We start from the raw sequence: 16,398 nt of genomic DNA, 5'->3' as shown, positions 1-16,398 counted from the left end.
ATAAGTTCTATTATAATGTGAATTCAAACCAAAAAATAAAATGGAACCTATTCAAGTTGTTCTATTCAGGAGAGAAAGTTTACCTTTGAGTACAAAAGTATGATCTCTCATAGTTTAAAACAATTTTTCATCCTCCTACCATAGAAAATAACAACATATTATTTTAAAATTTCTACAAACTGATATTGAGAGTTACTATTGAAACAATACTAAAGCTTCACCTAGTGTCGACCTTATAATTTTTGCATGTTCTTATACCCTGTGGGTTCATGACTGTTAATTATACACTTAAGACTATATAGGTAGTTCTTGTTTAATAACTGTCTTGAACAGCAACCATTCTTAGCCCTTATATTTACAACCTTTGCAGATCTGTAAAACACAACAAAATCTGAAGTAAGATACAGTTGAAGATACAGATACCTTTGAAGTCTCACCTCTTTGTTTAACAAGTGAGTTGCTGGTCCTAAATGGGATTGGTAAATGAGAACTACCTGTATCAGTTAAGATTAAGAGGTCCCCTGAAAATGTCTTATAACTTAATAAGCTACAAAGCACAGCATAACAAATATTTTTATTTTAAGAGGTGCTTTATTTTTTATATAATTTTTATTGAAGATTTTTACATGTTAAAAGATAAATATGAAAACAAAAATAAGAGCAAATTAGGAAAAAGGAAAAAGAGAAAGTGTGGATGACAATACGAAGAAAAATAATAATTACAGAAGCAATTTCTTATCTTATTTATACCAGTTTCACCAAACTTATTCTTCTCCCTCTCTAAGACTTTTATTATATAGTTTCACTCTAAACTATATTCAATATTTTGTCAACAAATCCACAAATCACCATTTTATTGCTGCCCATTTTCATCCAAAATTCCTAAAATGATTTCCAATATTTCATAAAGGTACTTAGTCTTTCACCCCTAATTAAATCGGTCAATTTTGTTACTTCTGCAAATTTTGACATTTTCCAAAACCATTCCTCCATTGGGGATATTGTCATTATTTGTCCTGTGTTTTATATAATAGTCTTGCTGCATATATCATGTACAAAACTAATCTTCTGTTCGGTGTTTTCTAATTGGTTATCCAGAAGTTACAATAAAAAAAATTCTGGTTTCACCTACTAGTGTTCTTTAAAATTATTTATATCATTATATGTATTTATATTTAATGTTTTTCAGAAGCCTATGCATATTAAAATATCTGTTCCTATTTTTTTTACATTTCCAACATTGACTAGAAGCATCTTGGTATACCTTAGATAATTTCTCTGGAGTCATGTACCAACAATATGTCATTTTGTAGAAATTACTACTTACATTATAAATAAAAGGTTAATTTCAACCTTTTTAACCATATTCTTTTCCAAAATGAGTTGTATATTCATAGTCCTTTATATGATATATTCTTTAACTCATTCTTTTCCTATTTCAAACCTCAACAAAAGGTGAATAACTTCCTGTTTTGATTAAGCACAGTCCTTTAAATCTAATGAATCTTTGTTACTGAAGCAGAAGCAATCCATATGGCAGAAAATCTTAGATAAGCTACAATCTTTTTCTTAACTCTTATTATTTTAAAAGTTAACACAAGGTGGCAAACATATATAACGCTCCCTCATTTTCCTATTTTCCCCACAATAACAAATGTAGGGAAGTGGGTTGGCTGAAAGAGAGTGACTGGCCCAAAGTCATGTGGCTTATTTTCATGCCTAGAATTCATGCCTAGAATTAGAACTCACAGTCTTCTGGTTTCAATGCCAGCATCTTAACTATTACACCAAACTGCTTTAAATGAGATCTTAAATAATTGAAATTCTATATGAAAAGCAAGATATATTTTGGTATTTACCAAAGAAGTATTTCAGTTCAATTTAGAAAAAAATTAAACCAATAAATCATCACACATTAATTCATTATTTAAATTATATGGGCCCAACAATTAGGAACCATGCCTGAAATTTAATCCCAAACTTAGCATTATTTACTTCCATTTAAAAGAATTAGAAAAGAAACAGCTACAAATTACAAATAAAATTAAATATTTAGGTATTTGGTTGACAGCAAGATGTTAATCGTTAAAAGAGGATAATCACAATAAATTAATGAATCAGATGAAGAAAGACTTGGAAATTTGGGGAAATTGCAACTATCTCTAGTAGGAAGGATTGCTGTAATAAAGATGAATTTGCTACCAAGATGGTTATATCTATAATAAGGCATATTCACATTTAAAAAAACACATTTAATTAGAGAAGCGTTATTAGAGATTTGATGTAAAATTAGGAAAAAAACATTATATTAAGATACCAGGGTGGCTTTCAACAATGGAAGCAATGATTTACTTTGGATATTACTAAAATGATTAGATACAACCAACTATTAGATAGCCAAGGAAATTTAAAGACAAACCAAAAACTGAAGGAAGAAGGAATAATGATAGATTGGTGGTCTTATTTGCAGTTACAAAATACAAAAAAAGATATAAAAGAATTTGGCATAGATAAAACATCACAACAAATTGATAAAATCTTATTAGGACCAGAGAAAAAATTTATAACTAAAATGTATAGCTACCTCCTGAAATTTGATAGAGGAGACAGTGAAACAAACAATGATTGTTTGGATGAAAAACTTTGGATACAACGTACAATTAGAGAATGGGGAAAAAATTGGAAGAAAAACTATAAATTAACAATGGCAGCCACGTACAAAGAAAATCTCTACAAAATGTTCTATCATTGGCACTTAGTACCAGTGAGATTGGCCAAAATCTACCCAAATTTGAGCCCAATATGTTAGAAATGCAAAAAGACATCAGGAACCTTCTTTCATATGTGGTGGTCATGTTCTAAAGCAAAGAAATTTTGGAATAAAATAAGGATCTGGCTGCAAGAAATAATTGGCTTAAAAATAGAACTTAAGCCTGAAATGTTCTTACTAGTAGTCTCACAGATGATATGATTATAAAAAAAATTATGGATTGTACAGAAATGAACAAACTTACAATGGAATTGCAGGAGAAGGAAAAAAAGAATACCATATGGTCTGGGAAAAATGGTATGTCTGGTTAGATAACAGGAATAAAAGACAATGCAAAATGTAAATGTAAATGCCATATATATGTATATATACATAAGTAAATGAACATGAAAAGTCGATGCCACAAATTACTGCAAAAATTGTAACTATGATTTGTTTTTAAAAGTGTAAAATTTAATAAAATTTGTTAAAAAAAAGAATTTTGGGATTGTCAGAAGTTCTGCTGACAATCGTGAGAAGTTATAGTCATTTGAGGCTGCCAACTGGACTTGAAGTGAATATTTTTAGCATATGTTTGTCATGGCTGCCTCTGAGAAATATTGTTGATTGAAAGAAGATAAATCAAGAAATCCCACAAAGTCCTCTGCAAATCTGGGCACACATTAGTCCCAATAGGCAGATTCCTAGGATCCTGATCTAGATTTTTAAGCCTAAATATTGAGCTCCAAGTAGAAAACAAAACAGAAATCTAATCAAGTATTGATCCTAGGTGGAAGTGTAGTGACAACTACACATATCTCTTTATCTTGACCTTTATCTGATAGACTTCCCTGATATATTGACTCTTTCCTGCTTAGACCCCAGATTTTTATTCACCAAAAGATTCAAATTACAGAACATGATTTAAATTTCCTGTTGGAAAAATATGAAGCTATAGGCCAGTGGTTCCCAAACTTTTCAGTCCACTGCCCCCTTGGTGCTACAAACTCATCCTCAGTGCCCCTCACCTAGGGATGGGATTCAAATTTCTTAACAACTGGTTCTGTGAGCGTGGTCTAATTTGTGGGTGTGGCTTGCTGGCTGGGCATGGCTTAGTGGTCTTGTGACTGGGTAGGTGTGGCCAGGTGGCCATGTGACTGGCAAACCAAATACAAGTGGTCTTTGCTTAATGGCCGGTTGCTTAGTAAGTGTTCTAATTTATGACTGATTTCCCCAGAGCTACTTGATCTGTTTTTGGAGTTTTGACAGCCATGCACACACACACACACACACACACACACAAACACACACACTCCCTTCTAACCCTGCTGGAGCAGGTGGTTGGACTAGATATCTCATTCACTTTCTCCTCCCTCCCTTTCTTTCTTTGTTTTTTCTTTCTTTCTTTCTTTCTGTCCCTTCCTTCCACCCCCCTTTCTTTGTCTATTACTTTTTTTCCTTTCTCTCTCCTTTTTTCCTTTCCCTTTTCTCTTTCTTTTCTTTCCTTCTCTTTCTCTCTCCCTCTTTCTCTCTCCCTCCATATCCCATTCACTTTCTCCTCCCTCCCTCCCTCCCTCCCTCCCTCTTTCTTTCTCTCTCTTTCCCTCTTTTTGTCTCTCTCTTTTCTGTCTTTCTCTTTCTCTTTCTCTCTGTCCCTTCCTTCCATCCCCCCTCTTTCTTTGTCTATCACTTTTCTTCCTTTCTCTCTCCCTTTTTCTTTCCTTTTTCTCTTTCTTTTCTTTCTTGTCTCTTCCTTCACTCTCTCTCTTTCTCTCTTTCCCTTTCTCTCCCTCCCTCTTTCTTTCTTTCTCTTTCCCTCTCTCTTTCTCTCTCTTTTCCTCTCTCTTTCTGTCACTTCCTTCCATCCCCCTCTTTCTTTGTCTATCCTTTTTCTTCCTTTCTCTCTCCCTTTTTCCTTCTTTATTTTCTTGTCTGTTCCTTCTCTCTTTCTCTTTCTTTCTCTCTCTTTCCCTCTCTCTCTTTCTTTTCTCTCTCTCTCTCTCTTCTCTCTCTCTCTCTCTTTTCTCTCTCTCTCTTTCCCTCTCTCTCTATCCCTTCTCTAATCTATCTACCTATTTTCTGCCCAGGCAGGTGTGGCCTAATCTGTCAAAGGCCTTGGCTAATCCTGTATCACCCTGTTTCCCCTTTCAGAGCCCCAGCCCTTAATCTCTCTGTTTCCTTCCCCACGACTGCCTCTTTTGTCATCCCAGGCCGTGACTTTACCTTCCTCCCGTGGCTGGCTGCCAGGGAAGGCAAGCCAGGGCTGAGCCATTTTGCCGCTGGGCTCTCCACCAGCCCATGTCGCCCTTGTCACGAATACCTGCAGCCGTCACGTGTTTTTTTCAGTGCAGCTGGACTGCAGCCGCACAGAAAAGATGCGGCAGCTGGAGGCTTTTTGCAGCAAAAATTACTGACCTCTAGCTTTGCTTGCTCCACTTCTCCAATGTGTCGCTGTGGCTGCATTCTAGGCACTGACCCTACAGGTCCACCCCATTGAACCCGCAAGTCCGAGCGGAGTGGTGCAGCAGTCAATAGGATAAGCCTGCATGGCCGGCAACTAGAATGCGGTGCTGGTGGTACATTGGAGAAGGAGAGCAAAGTCAGAGCATGGTAATTTTAGCTGCAAAAAGCCTCCAGACACTGTGTGTCATTTTTGGTGTGGCTGGACTCCAGCCGCACCGAAAAAAAGATGTGGCATCTGGAGGCTTTTTGCAGCAAAAATTACCGACCTCTGGCTTTGTTTACTCCGCTTCTCCAACGCACTGCTGTGGCCATCAGCGATTGTCGTGCATACGCGTGATGTCGCACATGTGCAATAAGGACTGACTGGGCAGGGAACGGAGCAGCGGGAGGAGTGGGGCCAGTCAGGGACCATTTTACCAATTCTCCAAACTACTGGGAACGGTAACGAACAAGTAGAATCCCACCCCTGAATTGTGCCCTGCAAGGGGCCCACCTCCAGCACTCCTCTGCCGTCCCCCTTGCCTCTTAGCGCCCCCCGCCACCCTCCTTGCCTCTTATCACCCCCCTAAGTCATCCCACTGCCCCCCCCAGGGGGCGATACCTCCCACTTTGGGAACCACTGCTCTAGGTTGACCAGAGATTGCTGCTTGTCTGCTCCTAATTTTTACCATTCAAAGACATTTTCATTTTGTCTTTTAAAATACAAGAACCAAAATTGTTAATTGTTCAGTTCTCTTTTCTGCTTTCCTTATTTGCCTTTCATTTTTCATTAACTTCAACATACTGTTCATAATTAAAGGCTTGAATTTCTTTACTGACTCACTAACTCACTCACTCTGATAAGATTTAACCATTAGAATAAGGTATTTTAAAAAGACAGAACTGACATTTTATTCTTTGTGAATTAAAAAATGCAGAGGAAGACTTCCTCTGCTATAACTTGGGTAGAATCATCATATACAACAGTCTCTCTTCAGGAGTGCTACAATCTTGAATGAATCCTGAGGCAGACTGTATATATCAGCAGCCCTAATAGTCAATCTGCAATCCAACACTTGCAACTGCTCCAGGATACACTGATCCTAAGCAGATGCAATCTTGTTTGGATAAAGACAGGCCAGATCCTGTCAGGGAAAGCAGTCCAAGAACATGTTGGTAACTGCAAAAGTGGCCTGAATATCAGTTTGAGAGGAAAGGGCAGCAACAGAGTCACCGAGATTGAGTCAGAGACCAAATAAATCTTCTAAATAAATAATTAAACACCTCAAATCAAGCCCAGCCAGCACTGGGGCTTCTTAAAAACAGGGCCTTGCTTCTCCACTTAAAACAGATCTTTCATTCTGGATGTGTGCTTTTGTTGTTCTTGCTCCTAGCCCTAAGTCTGGATCAACTCATGGAATTCTCATAAGATAGTTGTCATAACACAATTTTCTTGGCTCTGAATCTGCTCCCTTTCTCCTGCAATTGCTCCCCAATTAATATGATTATTCATCTGATTTCCAGCTATAATCAGAAAATTTATCACACACCAATAAGATGGTATCTCCTGACTACTGTTTTGCATCAGCTGCACAGATGAAGAATGTGGGAGAGTGCACTAGGATGATTGTGGGAGAAGATTATAAGGGCTTCCTTGTGAGTATAATGATGAATTTGTTCACCATATCCCTTTCTGTTCCTGTGCAAGTATACAGCCTACGAAAATGCCATACTTCTCCAACAGCATTGTCATCAGGGGGAAAATAAAATCAAGAAGTTCTACTTCAAATGGGGAATGGAAATATTAAATGCTTAAGAGTATCATCATCTTTTCATTTAATGTAATTACACTGTTGCAACTATGATTAATGATTTCTTTAGAATCTCATGTCTCTGTGAACTTCTTTTATGGCTCCAAAAATTCTTTCTACCTGTTTAAACTGCTTCTTGATGCTGACTTTGCTTTTACATGTCACCCACAATTCATTGCCAACTGTTAAAGATCAGAACACAAATCAATCTTACCAAAACTGTTTCAAGACAAGACAGCAATTGAAAATATCAAATGAAAGCAAGTTGAAAGGTAACAAAAGTACATTTTTTTCTATTTTGTTATATATATGTTAGTATTGTTATAGTTGATTAACAGTTATACGGTAGTAGAAGCGAAAGATTTGCCAGTCACTTTATCTGTAATTACTAGCACCCTCTCTGACCACCACCACTGAAAATCAGTTACTTATATGCCATTTTAAAGTAGAAAATACATGAGAATTGAGTATATATTTTAAAATAGGCTTAACACAGTTCCATAAATAAAAATATTTACTTATTTAAAACATTTATATAACTGTCCATCTTATATCAAACTCTGGGCAGCTCCCGATCATTTATCTTCATATAGGAACAAATCAGAAAATTTATTCCTGCTATATGCTTGATACAACTCAGTCTATTCTGCATCATTGTTCCAGCCACTGTAGCCCACTGAATTCCCAAGAAAAGTTACAGTATATAGAAATATCAGCCATCAAAAGATAGCCCATTCCTACAGGAGTCAGCAAAACCCAGCACTCACTATAATGAACCACATATATTTTAGACATAAAATGTGTTTTTCTAATAGCCAATTTTTGTTTATTGGCTGTTTAAGGTTGTTTGATCAAATACATTATATCTCGCCTGTGCTACACATCCACTAGATATAAGAGCAACCATAAATCATACATAGCCCCAGGACTTTCAAGTTATGAGATATCTTGGCTGGCACAATTATAAAAGATTTCCATCCTGAAAAATAATCTCATATGTTTGAAGCCATCAATTAATTCCCTATAACATAATTGGAACAAAAAAGCAAAAATGAAATCAAAGCAAGGAAACTAAGTGCCAGTGAATTCCACATGGCAGTTTTCTACTCAAGAAGGTGTGGTGCTTATAGCCTGGAGATACTGCTGTTTTTGAGAAATTTTCCTTTATAAGAGTTTAGCACTCTTGTCATAATTTTTCTTACATTGTCTTCATACAAACAATACTGGTCATGTCACATTATATTTTCCTCTATTAGCTGAAATATTAAATGTCCTGATCACAATCAGATAATGGAAACAGAGAGAATGAAACTCATTTTTCAGTTTAATTTATTCAGTTTAATTTATACGGAATCAGTCCTTACTTCATTTAGCTGAGAACTATAGATTATTTAGAATTTTTAGCAGGGACTCTGTAAGCCTACCTGAAGGGCCGGGCTAGAGCATGTGTCATTCTATTACTGTAGCACGGTCAGATAAATCCATCATTTTTTATCTAACTCATCCTGTTTTTCCCAATCATTATTTCATTCTGATCTTCTTTCTCTCTTTGTTTGCAAACTATACATATCATCATGTGTGATTTCCAAATATATCAATTTTTGTATTTGTGCATTTTATTTTTATAGTTTAAGTTTCTTAATATAATGCATTTTTCCTTAAGACATATATTTAATGTTCATTTTTTGAGTTAGCAACTTCAGTGACAAATTTTTAAAATGTATGGATTTAGAAACCAACTCTGTTTTCCTTTAAAAAAAAGTGAATTAGATATGTTCCTTTACAGATCAGTACCCACAATTTTTTATGTAGTAAACAACAATGTCAAGCATGTCAAAAACAAACAACAAAAATGTTATAGCTTAGTGTCATGTGCATTTTTAGATCTCTAGATAGCAGACAATATGCCTGCAATCTGTTCATAATTGCCACCACTAGATTCTAGCCTGCTCCCTAGGTCTTGCATCACACATCACTCATACTTTTCTCCCCAATCTATATAAACCCACTTTCCTACCTTATCCTCAATTTAAATTAACTAGAAATCAACCTATCAGGGCTCCACAATGCATACCTTTTTCCCATAGCTAAGAAGTCATGAATTGATGCCATAACTAGATTTTTTTCAAAAATATGAAGGCATGGTTCCACTTACCTGAAAATTAGTACTATAGAAGTTAAAAATTATTGTAAATCTGAACCTTTTGCTGAAATGCCACATTTTACTTGTTTTTTATTACTGTGGATTACTTGTTGATTACCCAGTGCATTTCAAAGTCATTGTCTTTTATTTGCTGTTCCTAATTTTCCACCATCATTATTTAATTAATAAATTATATACTGACATATACTTTATAAAGAGGCAGAACATTTAATACTGTGTGACATAATCTAACATGTTTGCTGCAATGAGCCATGGAGTTGAAATCCAGTTATAAACAAATTTAATTTTTTTACATTTAAAAATGAAAAGATTGAAATTATTTTAGTAACTGATAATGTATTATATGAGCTGTATGTTCTCCAGGTGTTTCAAAGCATAGCTTTAGTTACATTACAGCTACAGACTTATTTTTAAAAGCATTTTTACCCATGTTTGAGCAAATATGTTTCAGGCTATACATTTCCTCCATTTATAGCAAACTTTCCCAATCTTGAGCTAATTTAATGGGTTAATTTGCAATTTGCATACTTGAAGTGAGAACTACAATCCAAAACATAGATTCTGATTATAGCAGGTGAAGTCCCACAGTGGAAATGGCTGTACTATAATTTAATTTATTATCACTTACTTGGATCAGAAAGTTGAAGCAGAAAAACTGCTTGCATACTGTGGAGAAAGAGAAAAAAGCTCAGTGTTAATTATATATTTAGAAATATATAAAACAAACTTGCAACAACTACCTTACAACATTTTAATATTCTTCAGTGTAGGAGAGCTATCTGCACCTTTGCCTTTAAATCTGAATATTGCTAAAGGACACAAATAATAGTTTTGGTTAATTTTGTTTTTAAAACAAAATTAAACATCTTGCTCTGCATCAGCCCGTTTGCATTCTCATTCAACTTTTGACTGAGATTTGCTATTAGATCCCATCAACATACAATTCATATAGAAGTAGTACATATATAGTAGAAATCTCTTATCTTAATAAATTGAGGAGATGAAGATCCTCACATTAAATAAATAAGCATTTAAAAGCATAATAGAATGCTTAGAAGATGGATGTAATAATCAAATATTTAATTTCAATCCATGATACTGTGCAGTGTCTTGTCCTAGATAGCCATTGAAAGAGAAAATAATAATCCTGGACAATAGAAAGAATATTTGCTTCTGTATCCAATATGGCAATAAAAAGAAGGTATGCATAGTTCTGTTTCTTCTTTTAAATCAATCACTTATATTATAATGTATTCTAAAAGGTTGTTTGGTTCACACATTGCAATAGGTCAGAATATGCTGAATAAGGAGTAACTGTCTCTATTCACACATTGTGCCAAATTATACCAAATAAATCACAGCCTACAAGGCTCAATGACCATGTTCACATAACACACCAAAAGAAAAACAATTTATGATTTGTTACAATATAAGTATCACGGCAGAATTTTAATCATAAGTCCACAATATTTTAAGTTATTGTTATTTGCCAAGTATATGGTTAACAGTCTAGATAAGCAATGAAACATTTCAAACCAAAAAAGAAGTCTAGTTGTCATGATTCAACTTCCAGACAACTCTACATGGATGACTGAGAACCTTTATCAACTTTTGCATAGTATTTGTATTTTTCTAATTTGAACCATGACTTAGGTAAAAACACATAATATGCTTTATTATTATCCTAAATAGTTGTACAAGAAAGACTAAAGTAAAAAAGGATTTAAAAAGAAAAGCTAATTGAATGAATATAATGCAATAGCATTCTAAAATCAATTTATGCATATAACAATGTTCTATCAAGAAGTGGTAATATCATAACTCTATCAGGAGTTTAACATAGCATCATCTGAACACAAGTTCTGGTTCATATCCTGAAGTCAAGATAAATTTAAAAAAGAGAAGGTTACAGGTTGCTAAAAAGTATATAGATATAAATAAATATTAGTTCAATAATACTCTGAATGATATTTCTTTTTAAATTTCCTACAAAAAATACTCCAAATAACCCCAAATTCATGGTGTATGTATTGATTTCAATAGAAAAAATAAAATGCTAAGGATAAAGAATTGCATTAAAATTTAGTCATATCTATCCAATATTGAAATCAATGAATCTTAAACTGTGCTCTTCACTGATTGCCTTTATGTGCTGTAGGATTATTAGTTAAATTCTATAAAACTGAAAGGAAAAAGGTAATTGGATGAAAAAAAAGAACCATAGAGGCAGGGCAGATTTTCTGATTTATTTTTCAGCAAATGTTTTACTTGTTTGTTGTCAGAAGCCTGTTGTCAAAAGTTTGTTGTTCATGTTTCATGAATTTTAAATATATAAATTAATTCATTACTTTTAACCAAAATAGTAATTATTTTTAGCCCATTTTACAAATCATGAATCATGAAATCTATGGACACTTTTGTCAATAATAGAGAATTTACAAATGATATACCACATAATATTAGCACAAAACATTGTACTTCAACATTTATTATAATCTCCCTTCAGCAACTACCCAAAACTTTGATAATCTTCACCTTTTTCTTTTTCAACAAAGACTGAACTAGCTGTTATCACTTCCTCTAGCCTGAAAGAAATCACTGATATTAAAAATTAGGTCTAATTTTTGCTTCTCTAAAATAAAGAGAAGTAAACCGTTTTTGTCTTAAGACTGCATTGTAATGTGATACATCATTCAATTTAAAAGATGCTCCAGATGAGGAACATAACATTAGGGTATATGACATTAGGGAACATTTACATCTAATCAGTTGCCAGATAAGTTAAATGGGAAATATCTCAGATATTTCAGCAAAGTTGCCCAGGCTCTTTTGAAGATCACGAAAAGTTCAAGTCTGCATCAACTTTTTAGAAAAACGTAATGACATATACAGGCAACACAAAGTACGGACATAACAATCAGTGGTGGGATTCAAATTGTTTTACTACTGGTTCTGTGGGTGTGGCTTGGTGGGTGTGGCATGGCTTGTGGGCATGGCTTGGTGGGCATAGCAGGGGAAGGACACTGTAAAATCCCCATTTCCTCCCCACCCTACTAACCTGCTTTCCAGCTCCATTCTCCTGTGCAGGGCAACCAACATGACCCAGCCTACCATCTGGGACTCAGGAGGCAGAGAACAGATGGGGGTGGGGCTAGTCAGAGGTGGTATTTGCAGGTTCTCCGAACTACTCAAAATTTCCACTACCAGTTCTCCAGAACTGGTCAGAATCTGCTGAATACCACCTCTGATAATAATCAATACATCAGTATAGATTTGGTGAGTGCACTTCTAACATTAGTCTTAATTGTTACAAGAATTGTTTTATTTGGAAGAGTTTTAAATAGTTTAAAAAAAATCAATAATCATAGTCATCTTTTCTGTCCTTGTGTCCTCCTTTCTTAGATAATTTAAATGCCATATTGAGAAGCTGCTTACTGCTGCTAACAGCCTCTAGCACTTGCTACACTTGTTCTACTCCTAGCTGAATCAGCAATTCCACGCAGTTCTGTTTCCTTCTCTACACTGTCTGAACATGTAAGGTAGACTGAGAATGGTAAAGCAGCAGAATGGATCATTATGAGCAATATTAGGAATTGTTGCAAAGACTGAGAAGAGTGAGAGGAAAGCACTGTGCTCCAGCATTGTTGCTGAAGGATGTGGAACAGGCATGTTGTAATAGCACTTCCTGCCCAATGTCCATGGTCCAGTAACTGCCATCTGTCCATAGTCCAGTAACAGGCATGTTGTAATAGCACTTCCTGCCCAATGTCCATGGTCCAGTAGCTGCCATCACTGCTATTCCCAGACTCTTCTTTCTCACTGGAAGGAGAACTACAAAGAAGACTGACAAATATGAAGCTTGTTGTTGTGGCTCCTTGCGATTATCCAATATAACATGGTTTCAGCTGTTATTAAGCCCAGCAACAGCAGATTAGACATTTTATGCCTTCTATTTCATTTGCTGTTTGCTATAATTAGAAAGGCAGAGAAAGGCAGAAGAAGTATTTTCACATTATTTGTGAAAATGATCCCACATATAAAAGTCCATCTGACATTATATATTTAAATTTTCAAACAATTTCTGATAAGAGTACCTTGGGTAAACTAGGTTTACCAATAGTAGAAAAAAGTAACAAAGTTGATATTGATAGAAATGTGGAGGGCAGAATTATTTTTTTAAAAAACTCTAGGAGAAGAAGAAAATATTCAGAAATGGTTCAGGCAGACATTTCCCTGTGATTCATTGGATATAAGAATGTGAGTGGGGTGGGGTGGGGTGTACAGCACAGACAAATTATAAGGTTCTGTTATTTTAGCCCATTTCAATAAAAGCACTTTTCTCCTTCCTGCAAAGTCAACTTCCTGATTTGGTGGAACTGATATAAATCTCATTCTCTCTTTCAATAAAGATTGGCCATCTAGCCTTTGTTAGTGGAGATGGTTTCCAGTATTCAGGGCACCCTACTGTCTACTAAGCATCTTCCTGCAACATTGTTGTAACATTAACATCAGGCAGATTTCTAAATGATGCATTTGCCAAATGGCATGATGCAACTAACACTATAGTTAGGAAAGAATTTACATCACCAAGCATCAGCACAACAGCCTGCAGAATAACTTAAATTTCTGTGTTCTCAGAAGACTTTATCTGAGTAATGGGGGGGGGGGGGATGAAGACCAGTTCCTAACCTTCATGACTCAGCACAATCTCTTTATAATGAATTAGCTAGTGGATTGCACAAAGATTGTACAAAGGTGACTTTTGAGCTAAGTACTGGAGGAAAAGAAAGGTCAGAAAGGGATGAAGAAACTCAGTCTAGGCAGTAGCAGGGATGAGTGCGGGTTGGAGATAACTACTTGTACAGTTGCATTATAAGACTTATTTAATGATCTCGAGGGCTTGTGCAGTGGTAGGATTCAAATAATTTAACAACCGATTATCTGCCCTAATGACCAGCTGGGTAGACGTGGCTGGGTGGGCATGTGACTGGGTGGGCATGGCTGGGATAGGCGTGACATAGGACTAGTGTGGTACTAAGGCAGGACTTCCCTGAGACCTTCCCTCACACTCATTATGCGGCTTATACAGATTCTGCCGTTGGTGTTCAGGGATGCTTAGCCACACAATACTCATCATTTTTCAGTCATTTAGTGGGCATATTGCCCATGTGACTCTCAGGCTTAGTTGACGAGGGTAACTCCTTTAGTTCTCTTAATAATCCTGGTGTAAGTTATAAAGCCTCTCAACAAACTATCCAATAAAAAAGTATTACTATTGGATCTATAAATTTCATAGTTCCTCAAGATCTAGATGTCTATGTACACTGTAATTACTAGTCAAAATGAAGTGGGTTGGCTTGAAGGACGGCTTAATTTATTGCAGGTGTGGGACACAGAGAGACTATCTTGTTCCCAGCAATGATTAAAGTAAATTGAAATCCTTTAGTCCGTGTGCAGTGGTGATGGTTTTTGGTAATTATAGATTCTGTGTCTATCATTTATCTAGAGTAAACAGATTGTGAAGACTAGTTGAACTACAATGTAGTAACTAATTTCCAAGTAAACAATGGGTGTGTTAGGAACCATGATAATTTAGATACATGCTCCCTGTAGCAGAATCCTGCTTTTAGTATTGGGAAAGAAGCGTGGAACTTGCTGCTTACCATACAAGAACATAAAAAACTTCCTTACAAAATGCATTTATATGTGTTTTTTTTAATTGTGCAGGTAATCCTCCAGTTACAAAGTTATACCTCATGCTCCAGTTATACCTCATGCTCCCCTGGGATCCTCATCCTATCCTGACCTACTGGGTCTCCACAGACTGGGCTTGCTTTGTGAGTGATTCCACTCACTTGTCCCTACCCCGTTTTCCATGGATTACTTACTTTTTGAAGATCTTCAGAGATCCAGAAGAGGCTGACTCACTGGCAGACAAGCCAAAGTGTTTATTCAGATGATGGCAAAGCTGTAAGAATGTGGGCTTGTGACATAGGAAGGAAAACATTTAACCAGCTTCTGAGTAAAAGACTTTTGCTTGGGGTTTTGCTTCAGGGATTGAGGTAGCAACAGCAGCCTATCAATGAGTAGCTTGCTTCCTGTTTCATTGGGCTGAACTATAAGCCCCTTGTTGATTGTCTGCCACGCCCCAATCCCTGAAGCCTGTCATTCGAACTAGCCAATCAGCAGCAAGCAAACTGGGCCCAAACTAACTTGACCAGACTGGGTCCAAACTAAACCTACAGGCCCTCATGGCAGAGAAGCCAGTCTTTTATTTAGATGGGAAAAACTGCTGTCCTTACATCTCATGTCCTTACAGCTTCACTGGCTTCTGAATAAAAGACTTTGGCTTCTCTGCCACATTGGTCAGCCTCTTCTTCAGCTTTTCAAAAAGTAAGTACAGTAAAGCCATGGGAAATGGGGTGGGGAGGGCTGGATTGGGCCCAGGGACCCTCCATTTTAGCCTGTAACAGGCCAGGGGAGCCCTAGGAAGGGTCAAAGGGGGCCTGAGAGAGGGCTGGATTGGGCTCAGAGACTCTCCATTTTGGCCTGCAACAGGCTGGGGGAATCCTAGGGAGTCCCAGATAGGGCCTGGAGGGCTGGATTGGCCCACAAAGCTTCCATTACGGCCTGTAACAGGCCAGGGGAGCCCTAGGGAAGCCCTGTAACCGGCCGTTTGCACCAGAAAAGAGGTGAAGGAAGGGTCACCAGACAGGCAGGTAGCTGGGCCATGTGGGAGGTAGCGGAAAATGGTGAAGAAAGGCTTGGCAAGGAGCTGGACCATGCAAGAGGCCAGGGTGAAGGCAGGCAAGTGGGCTGGACTGCAGGGGCCACATGGTCAAGGCAAGTGAGCTAGCAAGTGAGGGAGCTAGAGAAAGGCAGTTGCTAGGCGCCATGAGATGTGCAAACTCTGTGTGTATGCCCGAGAAGGACGAGAAGACTTGCCTAACTTTTCTGCCTCCCTTTGCAGCGCAAAGGCAGCCGACGCAGTCTGTCCCTTTAAGATACTTCAATGCGGGGGGAAGGGAGATAATAAAGGGTCAGGCAGACCACAGGAGCTGCCTTCTGAGCACCTCTGCTGTGAAGGGAGGCAGAAAAGTTCGGCAAGTCTCCTCCTCCTTCTCGGGCATACACACAGACATGCACAGTTCTCATGGCGCCGGGCCCAGACCCTTCCACAAGGAGACGGTGCATGGGCAAGTCCATCTGATGCCATGAGATGTGAACATGGT

The 16,398-nt window shown here is 37.0% G+C and overlaps 1 protein-coding gene across 1 annotated transcript in view; it reads right to left on the bottom strand.

Moving 5' to 3' along the window:
- Positions 1-16,398, bottom strand: part of THRB (thyroid hormone receptor beta) — a 201,130-nt gene that overhangs the window by 98,264 nt on the left and 86,468 nt on the right. Inside the window, exon 3 of the mRNA XM_087946666.1 lies at positions 9,795-9,832. The gene's annotated coding sequence lies outside the window, so the exon portion shown is untranslated. The remainder of the gene's footprint in view (positions 1-9,794; positions 9,833-16,398) is intronic.

The sequence above is a fragment of the Notechis scutatus genome, chromosome Z, assembly GCF_049901735.1.
Source record: "Notechis scutatus isolate UNSWTSFEM ecotype Mainland chromosome Z, rNotScu1.2, whole genome shotgun sequence".
Lineage (NCBI taxonomy): Eukaryota > Metazoa > Chordata > Lepidosauria > Squamata > Elapidae > Notechis > Notechis scutatus.
Note: the sequence above shows the minus strand (reverse complement) of the source record. Positions and strands in the feature narration are given on the sequence as shown.